The sequence below is a fragment of the Melanerpes formicivorus genome, unplaced genomic scaffold, assembly GCF_026170545.1.
Source record: "Melanerpes formicivorus ecotype bairdi unplaced genomic scaffold, bMelFor1.0.p_v2 SCAF_9, whole genome shotgun sequence".
NCBI lineage: Eukaryota > Metazoa > Chordata > Aves > Piciformes > Picidae > Melanerpes > Melanerpes formicivorus.
The window spans coordinates 24,483,545-24,502,879 of NW_027142361.1; the positions used below are offsets into that span (position 1 = coordinate 24,483,545).

General features: G+C 47.7%; 1 long non-coding RNA gene across 1 annotated transcript in view; it reads left to right on the forward strand.

Annotated features, from left to right (window-relative positions):
* The first annotated feature begins 883 nt into the window (after positions 1-883).
* LOC137443467 (uncharacterized) overlaps positions 884-19,335 on the forward strand; it is a 42,045-nt gene continuing 23,593 nt past the window's right edge. Inside the window, exons 1-3 of the long non-coding RNA XR_010987886.1 lie at positions 884-1,250; positions 2,989-3,155; positions 5,319-5,434. This is a non-coding gene — a long non-coding RNA (uncharacterized lncRNA). The remainder of the gene's footprint in view (positions 1,251-2,988; positions 3,156-5,318; positions 5,435-19,335) is intronic.

Below are 19,335 nucleotides of genomic sequence, written 5' to 3' on the forward strand. Positions count from 1 at the left end.
GGAGTTGGGGTTGTTCAGTCTAGAGAGGGGAAAGCTCCAAGGAGACCTAATTATGGTCTTCCAGTATCTGAAGTGGGCTACAAGAAAGCTGGGGAGGGACTTTTTAGGATGTCAAGTAGCAATAGGACTAGGGGGAATGGAGCAAAACTAGAAGTGGGTAGATTCAGATTGGATGTTAGGAAGAAGTTCTTCCCCATAAGGGTGGTGAGACCCTGGAACAGCTTGCCCAGGGAGGTGGTGGAAGCCTCATCCTCATCCCTGGAGGTTTTTAATGCCAGGCTGGATGTGGCTGTGAGCAACCTGACCTAATGTGAGGTGTCCCTGCCCATGGCAGGGGGTTAGAACTAAATGATCCTTGAGGTCCCTTCCAACCCTGACAAGTCTATAATTCAATGATTCTGTTCACTTTAAAGGAAGATGAGGCTATCAGATCAATGTAGACCTTACCATTTGGCCCTACATTTCCCTCTGCTTGCGCTCCTGTTAGAACAAATATGTGTCACGACAAATGATTCAGCTAGCTCCCCAAGTTCTGCTTCTTAAATATTTCTGACCAATACAGCTTTCCACAGCACATGAAGACCATAAATCCACATTCAGGTTATCCAAGAGGAATCTTCACAACTCTCTCAGAGTCCTAGTCCCATGGGCTGCTGCTCTTGATAAGACCTGGTATCCCCAGTATCTTCCATAGAGAATGGAAAGCCTGAACAACCAGTGGAAACTCTCCTCTAAATCTCAAAGTTCAAGGTAGTGACAGGTTTGTTGTTTGTAAGTTAGCCTTGTGCCTGCAGATTTGCCAACACACTGGACCAGTTTAGACATCACTCATTAAAGAGTAACCAGCACAGCTTAAATTGAGCAGACACAGTGGTGAGAGTGCCCAGCAGGGATTCTCCAAGGGTACCACCTCAGAGAGGCATTTCTTTGTTTCTTAGGACACGAAGGTCATGCTTGTGTATGTATAGAATTGCCTTTAAAGGCTTGAAACTCTTAGCTTCTGACAGGAGATCACCCTCTTTGCCTAAATTTTCATCTCTGCAGCTAAGCCTTGCTGAAAGACAATGGATTGGGTAAATCTCGTTCCTGTAGGGTTATTGCTCATGCTCATTTTCCTGCTGATTCTGAAAAGTCAACATGTCTGGAAGAGCCACACAAGAGAAAACCTTCCCCCAGGACCCAGGCCTTTGCCCATCATTGGAAATCTGCACATCACGAACCTGGAGAGACCTCACCTGACAATGCTAGAGGTAACTTCCCTTTGCTAGAGCTCTTGAAGACAGTCACTGACCACCACCACCCTGTAGCAATGCTGAGCTCCTCAGAAACAGCGAAGGTCCTCCCTCTGGGCTTCTTAACGACGCAGAGGCTTTCAGTATGCGTGCATGTATAACAGAAGCTAACAACAATAAGCTCAATGGCAAAGGCTGCAGCTCGAGAGTTACTCTCTCGAGCAAGCACAGAGACAAAGTGAATGAGGGGGCAACTTGTTTACCAACTGGGGTGATACTTATAGATTCCTCGAGGCTGGGCTTGACCAATGGGCACTCTCATAAACAACTAGCTTCAGCCTATAGAAAGCGTGAAGCGCGAATTATGCCCATACTTGGTGTCAGCACGAGCACTGCATGCGCTGGGTGCGTGCAAGCCTGGCTAATGCCTTGGCTTTTGTCTTCCTCCTGGAGGAGGGGGAGCTTGCCCACATGCTGGGACAAAATTCAGTATCTGGGCATAATGTGCCTTCACCACACACCGGCAGCGGCCCCAGCAGCGGCCATCTCCACGGCGGCAGCAGGAACACCCCGCACGGCCCCAGTGGCCCCTTCCCCCCAGCGGCCCCATTCCCCCAGCGGTTTCAGCTGCGCTACAACACCCCCCCCCCCCCCCCCCCCCCCCGCTACATTCCAGACGTTATCAGCAGAGTATAGCCCTCCGACGGAGGTTCCAATTGACTCCCGATAGGGTGATCAGGAGGTGGGAGGGATAGGGAACTGTCCCGCCGCGCTGGTGGAAAGGTATTGTGGGAAATGTAGTCACAGATGGAGAATCTGTAGGGGGTTAACAAAGACTGGCAATCTCGGGACTGACAAATGTTACAGGAAGCTAGACAAGCCATAGCTACCTATGGGTTACAGTCAGGATACACAACTGCTGTAATCAATCAGTTGTTTTCAACACATTTGTTAATCCCTTCTGACACACGTATGTCAGCAAATGATGTTTATTACATGATCTGAGAGCAATCTATCATGGAGGAGATGGGTGCCTTACAACCTGGCCTCCCAACTCCCAGTCCCCACAAACTGGAACATGATTATTATTCATTTGAAGGATTGTTTTCTTTACAATTTGCTTACACTCGGAGGATTCAAAAAAGTCTGCATCTACTGAGTCATCGATTAAGGCAGACTCCACCCACCGATATCAATGGGTAGCCTCAAGGCATGCCAGAACTCTCTGGCTTGGTCTTTGTTCCCATTTAGACAGACTCATTGTGACTTTCTCATCTATAAGTCTATGGATGATATTCTGATTGCAACAAAATAGTTACATCCCAAGACAGTGCTCTCTGAGTTTCAGCTCCTGCCAGCAAGCGGGAACTTGAAAGTCACACCGCCTCAGACCTTGCAATTAAGTGGCAATTCACTTGCAAAAGCCTCGGTAGCCACGCCCCAGCAGCCATCAGACTCTTTACAAGGTGTCACCACTATCCACCCCATTGGGGCGAGACCTTTACTAGATCATATAAGCAATTGCAGCTTCCTGATAAGGCTTTGCAATTAAGTCAGGATATAGTGATCAAACAGTGGTCCAGAATCCTGTGCTTCTCACTACTCAGCAGGGTCTAACAGGGCCACTTGGTTCCTTTGTCGATACCTTACATACAGCATTCAATACTAATTCAGATCTGACTCACAATATGAAGGTAAAAATGCTGGATATTTTGGCATTTGACAATGCTAATGAAGAAACTAAACAGGTTTTCAGCATTTTATCAACAGGTGCCACTGCCTCATGACAGCAGAACAAATGAAGCACCGACAAACAGCAACATATCTAGCCACGGCCATAGAAGCAGTCCTGAAACCACCAGTACGACCACCACACATGGGAAACAACCTGGGTGGAAATCATCGTGCTTCTGAGAAACCTAGGTACCTTGAATCAAAGTGCCTGACTGCTGGACAGACTCGAAAGTGTCACAGACCTAATCATTTTACTCCAGATTGTCGTAGGCAGGGAAATTGCTCCCGCAGTGCAAGTACACCCCGCGCGACGATACCAAATCAGGGTGCTTGGACCGCGCCACCCCCGTCCCCCCCCCTGCAGCCCCTCTCTGGCAGTGCATAGCGGACCTGACAACAGCTGCATATCAGTTTTGAATCCACAAAGCGTTGTCGAGTTCAATTGGCACGGTCCTTTGGGTCACAGACCCTGTGCTCTGTTAATTGGCATATTGTCTACCTCTAGACAGGGCATCCTTATAATTCCTGGTTCAATACATTCTGATTATGACTGGGCTATGAAAATTATGCTCTATATCATTACCCCTCCTGTTAGCACTCCTGTTGGCACCAAAATTGCTCAGCTAATACCATCTGAGTCCTGAGTGCCTAAAACTTGTAACAGGATTCGAGGGCAAGAAGGCTTGGGTTCCACTGATATGCCTAATATCTTATTAGCCCTAGAAATCCAAAAGGGAAAACTGGAACAGATTGTATCTGTCAGACACCCTTGTGGACAAACTATACAATTTTCATACAATTTTCAATGATTCTGGATACTGGAGACGATGTCATTCTTATACCTCGTCATAAATGGAATGGTCACTAGCCATTGCTCATAGCAAATGCTGAAGTCATGGGTTTAAAAGGTATTCAAACAACCTGGGTTAGCAAAGAGGCAGTGCAATTAGCTTTTAAATATGGCAAATCAATCATTGTAACACCGTGTTAACCCTTCCAGTTGCTCTATTGGGCTGATATGCCTTAAGTCAACTAGGAGCAAAACTCATTACTGTTCTTTTTCTGTAGTGGCTACTAGTCAGCAACCAACCCTCAAATTAAAATGGAAAACACATAATCCAGTATGGGTGCAACAATGGTCGTTCAGACACAATAGGCTGCAAGTCGTTAAGACCCTAATACAGAAACAATAGCAACTAGGTCACACCTTGCTAGCCACCCACCCCTACCCCCACCCCCAGAAAAGGGAGGATTTTCTGGTACGACTCTTGCCAACCAAAGCTCTGCTCTGATTTAAAGCTACAGTGCTAATTTCTTCATTTCTAATTGTAATGTCTTTAAGAGATTTGTTATTTAGAGTTTTGCTAAGTCTTCCTGATAACCATAATGAATGGTAAGCATTTGGCATTTAGAAGTACTTAGTACATAGTAATTAGAATAGAATAGAATAAACCAGGTTGGAAGAGACCTTCAAGATCATCACGTCCAACCTATCACCCAACACCACCCAATCAACTAACCCATGTAACCAAGCACCCTGTCAAGTCTCCTCCTGAACACCTCCAGTGATGGCGACTCCACCACCTCCCCAGGCAGCCCATTCCAATGGGTAATCACTCTCTCCGTGTAAAACTTCCTCCTGACCTCCAGCCTGAACTACCCCTGGCGCAGCCTGAGACTGTGTCCTCTTGTTCTGGTGCTGGCTGCCTGGGAGAAGAGACCAACCTCTGCCTGTTTACAACCCCCCTTCAGGTAGTTGTAGAGAGCAATAAGGTCACCCCTGAGTCTCCTCCTCTCCAGGCTAAGCAGCCCCAGCTCCCTCAGCCTCTCCTCATAGGGCTTGTGTTCCAAACGCCTCATCAATTTTGTTGCCCTTCTCTGGACTCGTTCCAGCAAGTCAACATCCTTCCTAAACTGAGGGGCCCAGAACTGGACACAGTACTCGAGGTGTGGCCTAACCAGTGCGGTGTACAGGGGCAGAATGACCTCCCTGCTCCTGCTGGCCACACTGTTCTTAATGCAGGCCAGGATGCCATTGGCCCTCTTGGCTGCCTGGGCACACTGCAGGCTCATGTTCATCCTACCATCAACCAGCACCCCCAGGTCCCTCTCTGCCTGGCTGCTCTCCAGCCACTCTGACCCCAGCCTGTAGCACTGCATGGGGTTGTTGTGGCCAATGTGCAGAACCCGGCACTTGGATGCGTTAAATCTCATGCCGTTGGACTCTGCCCATCTGTCCAGCCTGTCGAGGTCTCTCTGCAAAGCCTCTCTACCCTCCAGCAGATCAACTCCTGTCCCCAGCTTGGTGTCATCAGCAAATTTACTGATGATGGACTCAATGCCCTCATCCAGATCATCAATAAAGATGTTAAAGAGGATGGGGCCCAGCACTGATCCCTGGGGGACTCCGCTACTGACTGGCTGCCAGCTGGATGTGACACCATTCACCACCAGTGAATTACAGTAAGGTATACCTACTCAGTAATGAGTTCACATAGTAAGATTTTCGAACCTTCCTAGTTGTGTGCCTAGGCATTTCCAAGGAGCTCCATGTAATATAGTTAAGGTTTGTAGTAAATAGGTATTAATTTTTAAAAGCATTCCTTAGCTAAGGGAACTTCTTTATATTTCCTTCTTAGACATAGACTAGGAAAATACAAAAAATACCCCCAAAAAATGGTAAATAAAAAGGTAACAAGTACAAAACCAAAGAAATTAAAGCATACAAATATATAACAAAAAGTACAAAAACTCTGGTGTGACCGTTTGAGGCTGTCCCCTTAAGAAAGGGAATATGGTGGTCGGATGTTTGTAAACGAAAAGACGGATCTAAACTAATTTCATTGGTAGATTGGGAGGAAGCACCTTCTGAACTGGGAGTGCAGCAAAGTTTCCTGGGAATTCCTGCACTTTTCTGGTCAGTCTGTCTTCCCTCCTTGGGTGGCTTTGCAGCTCACAGCGTTCTGGGCTTTTGGCCAAGGCTTGACCTTGAAACTGATAAACTGCAAGGCCTGTATTAACTGCTTTCCAATTAACACATGTTATAGATGACTCCAAGTGAAAGTTTTTGGTAACAGATTTATTGTCACTAAAAGATCGTAAAAAGGCAATAAAAGCAATAAAATCAAGCAAAGCAACCGGTTGGGCATGTGAGGGTGCAAAACTTCACCCAAAAAGCAACCTTACAATAGTTTTCTTCATCTTATATAGTTCCATCATCTACATAAGCAAACTTATGCTAAATAGAAGGCAGGCATATGATAATGAGTCTTAGAATAGGTGGTCAAATCCTTTCTCCCTACATTCAGTGTGGTAAGGGTCAAAGCATCCACTTTCATGCATGCCCAATTGTGCAGGCTTCTTATCTGAAGAAAACAAATTCCTAGTTCTGAATGTTTATCTTTAAGACAGCTCCTTCTCAGCCGTGATGTCTCCAATTAACCAGACAGTATCCTTGCAAGTCTGCAAGATAGGTTTCTTTCCCTTTACCCTCTAAACAGGCCTCACAAGATCCTGACCCTTAATCCCAGTGCACTCTAAGTCTTACAATTTTAACACAAATCACCAGTATATTCATAACAACACATAACTGCTTTTACCTTTTTTTCTCTTTTCTCTCTTTCTAACCCTCTCTGGGGAAAGGGGGAGAGAAGGGGGAGCAGAGGTGGGGAACCCCCTCAGCAGAGGGGGGAACTCACATTTCTGTGCTACTTTGTTGTATATTTCTGTAGATATTGTAAATACTGTAAATTCCCCAGCATATCCTATATTGCTTTGTAAAGATACAGCACCCACTGCTTTGCTAATTCAGCTGTGAGTTTTTTTTTCTCTTCAACTTTCTTTCCCTTTACTTTACAGGGGGGAGGGAGGAGGCTTTTTGGCCGTACCCTTCCAACCCTACGACATTTTTTTTTCTTGGTGCCCAACGTGGGGCAGATAATTAGTTTAATTTATTACTTGATTGATTTAGTGTTTTCTAGCTGAATTAGCAAACATGAAGGTGTTGTGGTTTGTAGAGCGATTATTCTTTTCAATTTTTGGGGCTCTGGTTTACAGATACTGTTTGGGTTTGATTTTAGATTACCTGGGCAAATATTTGGTGCGGACAATTTATATGTGGGTTATGTATAGAGTTAGATTATGGTATAGAAAATGTATTGATTTATTATGGCCAGCGAGATACAGAAATGCTACCTCCACCACTCATCCAATTGAGATAAAGGGTTTTAAGATTCCGCCGGAGGAGGGAGTAACTTTAGGTGATGGCTGGGATCCAAAGGTGATTTATTTGGTGTCTGTAATTCTGCTGCTGGTGATAGCTAATGTGTATTCTCTGTATTCCTGGCGTCGGGAGAAGAAGATGTCCAGGGCGTGTTTTGCTATTGAAACTAGATCAAAGAGAAAACACCGTGGTTCTGGGTCAGTCCCAGAGACATGCAGTGACGAGGAGTGTGGTGAATCTGTGTCAGTTAAAAAGAGGGCTAAAAAGCTAAAGCAGCGCTAAATGACTTTGCTGCTGATTCTGGCAAGCTGCCAAGGGCACCGGCTGGTATCAACATGGTGCCTACTTCTTCTCCCCCTCCTTCTTCTCCATCGGCCATTAACGGAGCAACATCATTTCTGCCCAATCTCTCGGTGGGACCGGAAGTCACTGCCCCAGCAGCTGATTTATCTCAGAACCTGTCAGCTTCTATTAAGGTGGCTGTAAATTCAAACACAGCTCCAGTTAAGGTGGCTGTTTTAAAGACTAGAAGTGAAAAGACCAAAGCTGATGGAGAAGAAGAGCTGGAGACTGATCCTGGTGAGGGGCCCTCTACTCTAAGAAATCCTGCTGAGGAGGAAGAGAAGATTTGTTTTAAAGATCTAGCTAACCTAGTGAGAGCAAAGCAGGATAGAGATGAAGCTAGGAAAGGAGCTGCCAAAGGTGGTTCTCAGCTTAAAGAGATCCTTGAGAGAATGGCAGCAGGATTATTAGGGCAACCAGTTGAGGGGGAGGAGCTACAAGATGACATAACTGACTGTTCGTCACGTCGCGAAGAGAAAAGAAATGTCCGTAAAGACTACACCAGGGCAGATAAGGAGCCAGATCTAGCTTGGCTTAGTAGGTGTTATGATACAGGTGCTCCAGCTCTAACAATTGCAGACAAGTCAGCAGCTCAGTTAGGAACTCTCTCAAGGGATAATGGAATAGATAGACATCTAGGCAGGGTTCTCGGTAAGGCTAATCTGTGGATACGCCTTTTAATGGCGCTTGCCCTGAGATACCCTTCCCGAGATGATCTTCCATGGAATCCTACACCCTGGACTACCATAGATGAGGGAATTAAGCGCCTGAGAGAATTTGCTGTTAGAGAGCTACTCTATGGTGAACATGAAACTCTGAATCCTGATGACATTCCTGTGGGTATTGGTCTTGCTAAAAAGATCATCAAACTTGCTCCTTCTAATTATGCAAACATTCTGGCAAGCAGAATTGTGTCAAGAAATTATGGTGGAGCTCCTCCTAGAGTTGGCCAAATCACAGATCAAATGAGACAATTGGAGGATAGCATGACACGTGTTTCTTTGGTTTCAGCCATTGAAACTCTGTCTGGAAAAATTGAGAGTTGCGTGAAGGTTCTGAAAGATTCCATATACCAATTGGCACAGAAGGATAATTTCAATTCTACCTCCAGGTGGATACAAGTTTCATCTGTAAGGAATACACGTCCTCCAAGGAGGTCATTCCAAAACAGATCAAATCAAAACAGACCAGTTTGGTGAGAACATGAACAGGTGGGATGGCCAACCAACTTCTAATCTTTTCAGGAGACTGAGGGAATTGCAAAGTGGCAGAACCTGAGGTAGCAATACCAGAGGGGTAGCTGTTACTTCCACAGTTCCCCAGAACAACTCTAGTAGCTCCAACAGTGGCTCCAGTTATAACATGCAAGGCTATAACACTGCACACTGTGAGCAATGCACATAGGCTCGGATTGCCTACCTGCCGGAGGGCAGTGACGTAGCTGGGGGAGGGGTTGCCGCGGAGACCGCGCGCAAACCAAACAGACCCCAGCGCGTGGCTGAGGAGAGAGGCAGCTTCAGAAGCGCAGCTCGGCTTCTCACCGACAGGGAAAAAAAAAAAAAAAAAAAAAAAAAAAAAAAAAAAAATAAAAGCCGTGTGGAGAGGGTGGTTACTGCAAGATGGTCACCACTAGAGCAAAGGCTAGCAGAAGGACAGTGGGCACCCAAACAGAGACCACACACAAGCATGCAGATGTTCAGGCAGGTGGCTGCAGTGAGTGCTGGAACCTGGCACTCGACATGGAGGCTGGAGGGAGCAGCTCCTGTTTCAGGTGTGAGCAGGTCAGTGATCTGATGAGCATGGTGGTCAAACTAAAAGAAGAGGTAGAAAGGCTAAGAGATAGAAGAGATGGCGAGCAGAAAATTGACGATTCCCATAATGTAATCTCTTCTAAACCAGAACAGGGGGTAATCTCTTCTAAACCAGAACAGGGGGTAACACTTAGGGGAACAGGGAGTTTGATACCTTCCCAGCAGCAAGCCTCTCAACCTCCCTGTAGTAACCCCCATGAGCAGGGCCAATGGGAACAGGTCTCTGCCCGACGGAAGAAATGCAAACAAAGGAAGTCTGCTCCTGTGAGCAGCACGCTGCCTCCAGTGCAGTTACAGAACAGGTATGAGGCTCTGCAGGAGGAACAGGTCATTGGTAAGGTCGAGGACCCAAGAAGGTCAGAAGCTGCACCAATGACAGGTTGCCTCAGGCCAGCCATCAAAACTTACCCAGAAAAGAAACCTCGCAGGGTCATCGTCATAGGAGACTCCCTACTGAGGGGAACAGAGGGCCCAATATGCAGACCAGACCCATTTCATAGAGCGGTCAGCTGCCTCCCTGGTGCCCAAGTAAAAGATGTTGTAGATAGAATTCCCAACCTCGTGAGTCCTTCGGACTACTACCCACTGCTGGTCTTTCAGGTGGGCAGTGACGATGTAACAATGAGAGGCTCACAATCTATTAAGAAAGACTTCAGAACCTTAGGGCAAATGCTAAAGGGATCAGGGGCTCAAGTCGTGTTCTCTGCCATCCCTCTAATGTCAGCAATGGATGAGGACACACTGAGGAAGGGCCGACAGATCAATTCATGGCTCAGGGGCTGGTGCCATCGACAGGGCTTTGGGTTCCACAATCATGGATTGGTTTTCAAGGCACCTGAGCTGAAAACAACTCATGTGACACACTTGTCCCAGAGTGGGATAAGAATCCTGGGGCAGGAATTGTCAGGGCTCATTGATAGGGCTTTAAACTAGATTTGAAGGGGGATGGGGTTAATAGTCTCCTGCTGGCTGGTGACAAACAGAGGGGCAGCTCACCAGCAGTAGAGAGAAGGAGAGCTGGTAAGGGCTCTCAACTTGCTACCCTGAGGCAAGCCACGAATGATCCACCAGGACATTCTGTGGAAACCGAGGGGATTTGGCACAAGAGGAGGACAGGGCCAGCCCAGCTGAAGTGCTTCTATGCGAATGCGCGCAGCTTGGGCAATAAACAGGATGAGTTAAGTGCCACTGTGCTGCTGGGATGCCACGACATAGTGGCTGTTACTGAAACTTGGTGGGATGAATCCCATGACTGGGATGTAGGCATAGATGGATATAAACTCTTTAGGAAGGATAGGCAGGGAAGGAGAGGAGGAGGTGTTGCCCTCTATGTCAATAGCCAGTTGGAATCATTGGAGCTCCAACTGGGGAGGGATGATGAGCTAGTTGAGAGTGTATGGGTCAAAATTAAAGGCAGGACAGGGGAAGAAGATATTACTGTGGGGGTCTCCTACAGGCCACCTGACCAGCAGATCCAAGCAGATGAGGCCCTCCATAGGCAAATAGAAGCAGCTTCCAGGTCACAAGCCCTGGTCCTCATGGGTGATTTCAACCACCCGGACATCTGCTGGAGGGACAACACAGCAAGGCACCAGCAATCCAGGATGTTCCTGGACTGCATAGAAGACAACTTCCTCCTCCAAATGGTGGAGGAACCAACAAGAAATGGTGCTATGCTGGACCTTGTTCTCACCAACAGGGAAGGGCTGGTAAGCAATGTGAGGCTCATAGACGGCCTTGGCTGCAGTGACCATGAAGCAGTTGAATTTAACATCCTCAGGGCAATCAGGAGGAAGTATTCCAAGCTCATGACCCTAGACTTTAGGCATGCAGATTTTGATCGCTTCAGGGATCTGCTAGCCAAAGTGTCCTGGGACAAAGCCCTGGAGGGAAGAGGGACCCAGGACAGCTGGTCAGTATTCAAGGACCACCTCCTCTGTGTCCAGGAGCTCTGTGTACCAACAAAGAGAAAAGCAGGTAAGAATGCTAGGAGGCCTGCCTGGATGGGCAAGGAGCTACTGGACACACTATTACTTAAAAGGAAACTCTACAGGAAGTGGAGGGAAGGACAGGTAGAACAGGGGGAATACAAGGAAGCTGCCCGAGCAGCAAGAGTCCTGGTCAGGAAAGCCAAAGCAGAGTTTGAGTTGAATCTAGCCAGGGAGATTAAAGGGAATACTAAGAACTTTTACAGGTATATTAATGGGAAAAAGAAGACTAGGGAAGGTGTGGGCCCCCTCAGAAAAGAAAATGGTGACATGGTCACCTGTGATGAGGAAAAGGCTGAGGTACTTAATAACTTCTTTACCTCAGTCTTCACTGCAAGGGCCTCTAGCCACACTCCTGATGTTATGGAAGTCAAAGCCAGGGACGGGGAGGAAGAACTGCCCATTGTAAGTGCAGATCAGGTTCGTGATCATCTGAAGAACCTGAAAGTGTTCAAGTCCATGGGACCCGACGGGTTACACCCACGGGTACTGAGAGAACTGGCAGATGAGGTTGCTAAACCCCTCTCTATTATATTTCAAAAGTCCTGGCAGTCTGGTGAAGTCCCCACAGACTGGAAAAGGGGAAACATTGCCCCCATCTTCAAAAGGGGCAAGAAGGAGGAACCAGGGAACTACAGGCCAGTCAGTCTCACCTCTGTGCCTGGAAAGATCATGGAACAGATCCTCCTGGAGTCACTACTCGCTCAAAAGAATAGTGAAGAGGTGATTGGGAACAGTCAGCATGGCTTTGCCAAGGGCAAATCCTGCCTGACCAACCTGGTGGCCTTCTATGAGCAGGTGACAAAATTAATAGATGAGGGGCGAGCAACTGATGTCGTTTACCTGGACCTGAGCAAAGCCTTTGACACTGTCCCACACCACATCCTGGTGTCCAAACTGGTGACACATGGGTTTGATTGGTGGACCACTAGATGGATAAGGAACTGGCTTGATGGCCGCACCCAAAGAGTGGCTGTCAATGGCTCCATGTCCCAGTGGAGGCCAGTGACAAGTGGAGTCCCTCAGGGATCAGTCCTGGGACCTGTCTTATTCAACATCTTTGTGGGGGACATGGACAGTGGCATTGAGTGCACCCTCAGCAAGTTTGCTGATGACACCAAGCTGTGTGGTGCAGCAGACACGCTGGAGGGAAGGGAGGCCATCCAGAGGGACCTTGACAGGCTGGAGAGGTGGGCACAGGCCAACCTCATGAAGTTCAATAAGAGCAAGTGCAGGGTCCTGCATCTGGGTCGAGGCAATCCCAGGCACAAATACAGGCTGGGCAGTGACTGGCTGGAGGATAGCCCTGAGGAGAGAGACTTGGGGGTGCTGGTGGACAAAAAGCTCAACATGAGCTCTCAGTGTGCACTTGCAGCCCGCAAAGCCAATCAGATCCTGGGCTGCATCAGGAGAAGTGTGGCTAGCAGGTCAAGGGAGGTGATCCTCCCCCTCTACTCAGCCCTGGTGAGACCCCACCTGGAGTACTGTGTCCAGTTCTGGAGCCCCTATTACAAGAGGGATGTGGAGGTGCTGGAACGTGTCCAGAGAAGGGCCACGAGGATGATCAGAGGGCTGGAGCACCTCTCCTATGAGGACAGACTGAAGGAGTTGGGGCTGTACAGTCTGCAGAAGAGAAGGCTCCGAGGTGACCTAATTGTCGCCTTCCAGTATCTGAAGGGGGCCTACAGGAAGGCTGGGGAAGGACTTCTCAGGATATCAGGTAGTGATAGGACTAGGGGGAATGGAATGAAGCTGGAGGTGGGGAGATTCAGGCTGGATGTGAGGAGGAGGTTCTTCACCATGAGAGTGGTGAAACCCTGGAATGGGTTGTCCAAGGAGGTGGTCGAGGCCCCGTCCCTGGGGGTGTTTAAGGGCAGGCTGGATGAGGCTCTGTCCAGCCTGATCTAGTGTGGGGTGTCCCTGCCCATGGCAGGGGGGTTGGAACTAGATGATCCTTGTGGTCCCTTCCAACCCTGAATGAAACTATGAAACTATGAAACTATGTGGGCATGTTCCCCATAACTAGGGGTGCCCTGCCTCCCGCCAGGGGGAGGAGAGGGATAACAGAGATAATAGAATCTATTGGGATGTGTACATCCAGTGGCCTGGCACTTCACAATTTCGGAAGTACAGGGCCTTGGTTGACACAGGAGCTCAGTGCACCATAATACCATCAAATTATCAGGGATCAGAGTCTATAACTATTCTGGGAGTCACTGGGGGATCTCAAGAGTTAAGTAAGGTGGAGGTTAATATAAGTTTAACTGGTAAACAATGGAGGAAGCATACAGTTGTGACCGGACCTGATGCACCTTGTATTTTGGGAATTGATTTTCTGAGAGAAGGGCGTTTCAAAGACCCTAGAGGCTATAAATGGGCTTTTGGAGTGGCTTCTATCGAAATTGATGGACAAAAATTGAAGCTGTCTGCTAGACCTGAGCTTTCTGATGAATCTGCAGTTGTGGGATAATATAAGATACAGGACATTAAATTGCCGTTTGCTTCTCAGACTGTGCATCACAGACAATACAGAACCAACCGTGACTCTTTGTTGCCCATTCAGAATCTGATTCGTCAGTTGGAGAGTCAGAAAATCGTCAGCAAAACTCATTCACCTTTCAACAGTCCAGGGTGGCCTGTGAGAAAGCAGAATGGAGACTGGCGTCTGACAGTAGACTACCGAGCCCTGAATGAAGTGACACCACCTATGAGTGCAGCAGTACCAGACATGATGGAACTCCAGTATGAGCTGGAATCCAAAGAGGCCAAATTGTATACTACCATAGACATTGCTAATGCATTTTTCTCTATTCCCATAGCAGAGGAATGCAGGCCTCAGTTTGCTTTCACCTGGAGAGGAATCCAGTATACTTTCAACAGATTGCCAATGGGCTGGATCCACAGCTCAAGCATCTGTCATGCAGTGATCCACGATGCTCTGGAGAAAGGAGGTGCTCCAGAACACATCCAGTTCATTGATGATATCATCGTCTGGGGTAAAACTGCTGAGGAAGTCTTCGAGAAAGGTAACAAAATCATTGATATCCTTCTGGATGCAGGTTTTGCCATCAAACGAGACAAGGTGAAAGGGCCTACCACAGAGATTCAGTTTCTGGGAGTGCGGTGGCAGGATGGACGCCAACACATTCCAGCGGATGTGGTAAATAGAGTCTCCACCATGGCAAATGCCACAAACAAACAAGAGACCCTACGTTTCTTGGGGATAGTGGGATTTTGGAGACTGTACATTCCTGGATACAGTCAGATTGTGAAACCTCTGTATGATGTGACTCGAAAGAGAAACCATTTCCACTGGGGACCTGAACAACAAGCAGCCTTTGACCAAATAAAGCAAGAGGTAGTTCAAGCAATGGGTCTGGGACCTGTCCGAGATGGTCCAGACATTAAGAACATTTTGTACACGGCTGCAAGTGACAATGGTCCAACCTGGTGCTTGTGGAAAAAAGCTCCAGGTGAGACACATGGACGACCTCTTGGTTTCTGGAGTCGAGGTTACAGAGGTTCAGAGGCTAATTATACTCCAACAGAAAAAGAAATTCTAGCTGCCTATGATGGAGTAGAAGCATCTTCTGAAGTATTTGGAACTGAATCACAACTTCTTTTAGCTCCGAGATTACCAGTTTTGAATTGGATGTTCAAAGGCAAAGGCTCCACACCACATCATGCCACAGACTCAACATGGTCTAAGTGGATGGCTCTGATAACACAGAGAGCTCGAATAGGAAATCTTGAAAGGCCTGGTCTAGTGGAGGTGATCTCAAGTTGGCCTGAAGGTATCAACTGTGCTAAACCTCCAGAGGAGAAAGTAACTCGTGCTGAGGAAGCTCCTCCTTTACAATGACCTTTCTGATGATGAAAAGAAATATGCTTTGTTCACAGACGGTTCCTGTCGTCTTGTTGGGAACAAGCGAAGGTGGAAGTCTGCAGTGTGGAGTCCAACATGCTGAGTTGCAGAGGCAAAAGATGGAGAAGGAGAATCCAGTCAGTTCGCAGAGGTAACTGTCCAGCCAGCTCTTGAGGTGGCTGAACATGAGAGATGGCCAAAGCTTTATCTCTACACCGACTCATGGATGGTAGCCAATGCTCTATGGAGTTGGCTAAAGAACTGGAAGAAGAGTGGTTGGCAGAGGAAAGGTAAAGCCATTTGGGCAGCCGACCTGTGGCAGGACATTGCTGATCGAATCGAGAGAATTCCAGTGAAAGTGAGACACATCGATGCTCACATTCCTAAGAGCAAAGCTACTGAGGAACAGCAACACAACCATCAGGCAGATCTAGCTGCAAGAGTTTCTCAAGTAGACATGGACTCTAATCTTGATCTCGACTGGAAACACTGAGGTAAAATATTCTTAGCTCAGTGGGCTCATGATTCGTCAGGACATCAAGGCAGAGATGCAACATACCAATGGGCTCGTGACAGATCCATAGACATTTCCATGGATGCTATCACACAAGTCATCCATGACATGCAAACATGCAAAGAAAAAGTTAATTAAAATAAAAAATATATGATCAAAAAATAAAATATAAAAAACTAGATTAAAAATATATTAAAAAATAAAAAAAATGATTAGAATAGCAAATTAAAATAAAGATTAAAATATTACAATAACAAAATAAAAAAAATAAAGAAGATAAAAAATAAATAAATTTAAAAATGACAAAAAGTTAGTTAAAAATAATAATAATAAAAATTTAAATAACAAAGAAAAATTAAAATAAAATACAAAAATATCAAAAACTAAAAAGTATAGATAAGAAATACTATGCGAGAAAAAACCTATTAAAACGGTAACTGTCTCCTCACTGACTGGGGCAGTCTGTGCAGTTCCACAGTCTTAGGGCTTTTATCTACCATCTCCTTTTCCTGAAACACCCAGATGAAATGTCAGTGTCTCTAGTTCCACATAGGAAGTTTGGTACTTGTGAATCAAGGAAGGGGATTTTAAGCCAAGCACAGTTTGGCTCATAACTGGAGATGTCTCTCCCATGATTACAGCAGCTGGCAGTCACCCTAATGACTTCCAGATGCTCCTTGCAAAGGCAGGTGATGGTCACTGTGAAGATGACTCCAATGAACCAGAGAGCAAAGTCCATTTCATTCTGTCCTCCCTTACACCTCTGCATGTTCCCCTCCATGAAAGAGACTGAAAGCAGCCTCTGAGGCAGACCAGTTAAGATTCTGCACCTCATCTACACACAACCTGAAATCCAAGATGCTCACCTTCCACACTTCCAGCACAGCTGCATCCATACTGCCTGGTGAAAATGCTGCACTCTTCATCCTGCACCACTTCCCCACATACACACACACATGCACAAGAACAGAACTGCACAGCTCAGCCTGAGGGAAGGAAACATGCAGTGCCCACCTGATGTAGAACTGCAGAGCACTTGCATAGAGGGCTCTCAGGTTGTGACATGTATGCTGCAAGTAAGCTCAAATTAATTGGTTTACTGCAGAATAATGTACATGTTAACAATAAAACCGGAGAAAAATTAAATACTTCTCCATCTCAAAGTGAATTGTGGTCAGTGTTGTTGTATCCAAAGTTGGAATGGTTTCCTTTTGCTCCTGAAGTGGTGTGGAGGGTTGAGAGAAGGCCTAGCTCTCCCTCCCCCACAAAGAGGGATGTGCTGGGTTGAGGCAGCCCCCTTCCCCACCACTGGCAACAATAAACACTCAGACAAACGGATTGCAAAAGTGATGGAAAGTTTAAATAGAAAGCAGTGAACTTTTACAGAAAGCCAAAAGCACAGTGACAAAGAAAAAATCCCAAAGCAGACCCAGAGAGATCCCATCCCCACCTGAGAGTATACCCAAGACCTGCAGGGCTCCTTCTTCCCCCTCCCACTGCTAGGCTAGTCTCAGCTGGCCAGATCTGAGACTGCCCATCCCCCCATGGCCTTGGGCCTAGCCAGGCCCAAAGCCAGAAGACATCTCCCCCAGTTACCGGCTGACGGAGGAGGAAGAGAAGAGAGAGCATGCTAGACTCCGCACTGGATCTTATAATGGTGCAAAGGATTGTGGTAGGAAATACTACATAATTTCCTGAGTCCACCCCTCTGGGCTGGACTTCTGGACACAGGAAGTAAACATTGCAGGAGGGCACCCAGCTCAAACTGCAACACGCCACCCCTTATTTCATACCATAATCTTTGCACCCCTACACATCATTAAATCAGAAATCTTCTGATGACATGTTCAGTGAAGTCCATATCTTCATCTGGGCGTCCATCCAAACAGTCTCTCATTCAGGCTCAAGTGTCAGTCCATTCCAGTTCTTCTTCCCTCATCTAATAGAACTTCTCAGCGATGCAGAGTTCACTCTTCTGCGGTGCAAGCTCTTCATGGATCCGTTGGACATCCTGGTCACCTGGAAAGAACCTCACAACTTCTCAACCAAACCTTTATTCCCATCTCTATTTACTCAGCGGCATATTTCCACCCCTGGGGCAAGCCAGTCAGAACAATCAGGCTCTAACTGCTTCTCCACCCCTCCAGGAAAAACAGCACGCTGAGCCTTCCACAATACTGCACGGACCTATCCCGAGCCCAGTGCTGACCGCTTCCAGACAAGGCCCGAAGCTATACAGATACATGTCACAGTACACCGCCTTCCCACTAGGCGTTCACGTACGAAGACGTGACAGCATCCAACAACACAACCCTCCCCCGGAAGAGGGAGGGGCTGCACCACAGCCTACTGAGAAGAAGATAGCTGGAGCCAGGTGCTGGGCGCCATTTTCGGAACTCATCCGAAAAGGTCAGGGAAGAGACTAGGGCCCGCCGCCACCGCAGCCCGAGTGGATGGCCAGGGACCACCGTCGCCGCTCCGAGTGCACGGCCAGACCCGCCCACACTGCAGCTCAAGTGGATGGCCGGGGGCCACCGGCGCCGCTCCGAGCGCACAGCCAGGCCTGCCGCCGCCCGAGCACACAGCAGGGCTCCGGGCACCTCTACCGCCGTGGTACAGAATCAAAATCGCCTCCACCCCTCAGGCATTCAAACGCCTCCTCCAGCGAAAGCCATAAACGCATCCTCAGGGCCCTTGAGAACAGCTTTCCAGCTGGAGTCCCCGTTCACCCATAGGGAGCCGGGCTCGCCCGTTCTGCCGTAGCTGGCCCTACCATGCAGCGAGAACGGACCTGACTTTGATCTACTCGCCGCTGCCCCTTCCCCACTTCACTCCCTGCCATTTCTGCCGCTCCGCAGAGAATAAAGGTGGAGGAAGGGCAGGTCCCGCATTCTCAAGCGGTGCCCCAATTCCGATGGTTAAGAACCACCCCAGCTTGAAACAGCAGGAGGGACTCTATGCCACCGGCCACGCACCAGGTGTCCCCCTGCAATCCACAAGAACCCACACAATTGCCCCAACAACACCACTTGAGCCCCCAACTGCCATAAAACCAAAACGACTCCCAGAACTAAATTTAAACTCTCTTATCTTTTGCAATCCGAGCTGTAGAGTAACCACAATAACCAACTCGTACTCCTGGCTGGCTCCACCAGGAATGTAAAGGGTTTGGGGCAGACCCCCTGCCCACTGTAACCATCCTCTGCTACTAAGAATGTGCTGGGTTGAGGCAGCCCCCTTCCCCACCCCTGGCAACAATAAACACTCAGACAAACGGATTGCAAAAGTGATGGAAAGTTTAAATAGAAAGCAGTGAACTTTTACAGAAAAAAAAAAGCATAGTGACAAAGAAAAAATCCTAAAGCAGACCCAAAGAGATCCCATCCCCACCTGAGAGTACACCCGAGACCCCAGGGCTCCTTCTTCCCCCTCCCACTGCTAGGCTAGACTCAGCTGGCCAGATCTGAGACTGCCCATCCCCCCAAGGCCTTGGGCCTAGCCAGGCCCAAAGCCAGAAGACATCTCCCCGAGTTACCGGCTGATGGAGGAGGAAGAGAAGAGAGAGCATGCTAGACTCCGCACTGGATCTTATAATGGTGCAAAGGATTGTGGTAGGAAATACTACAT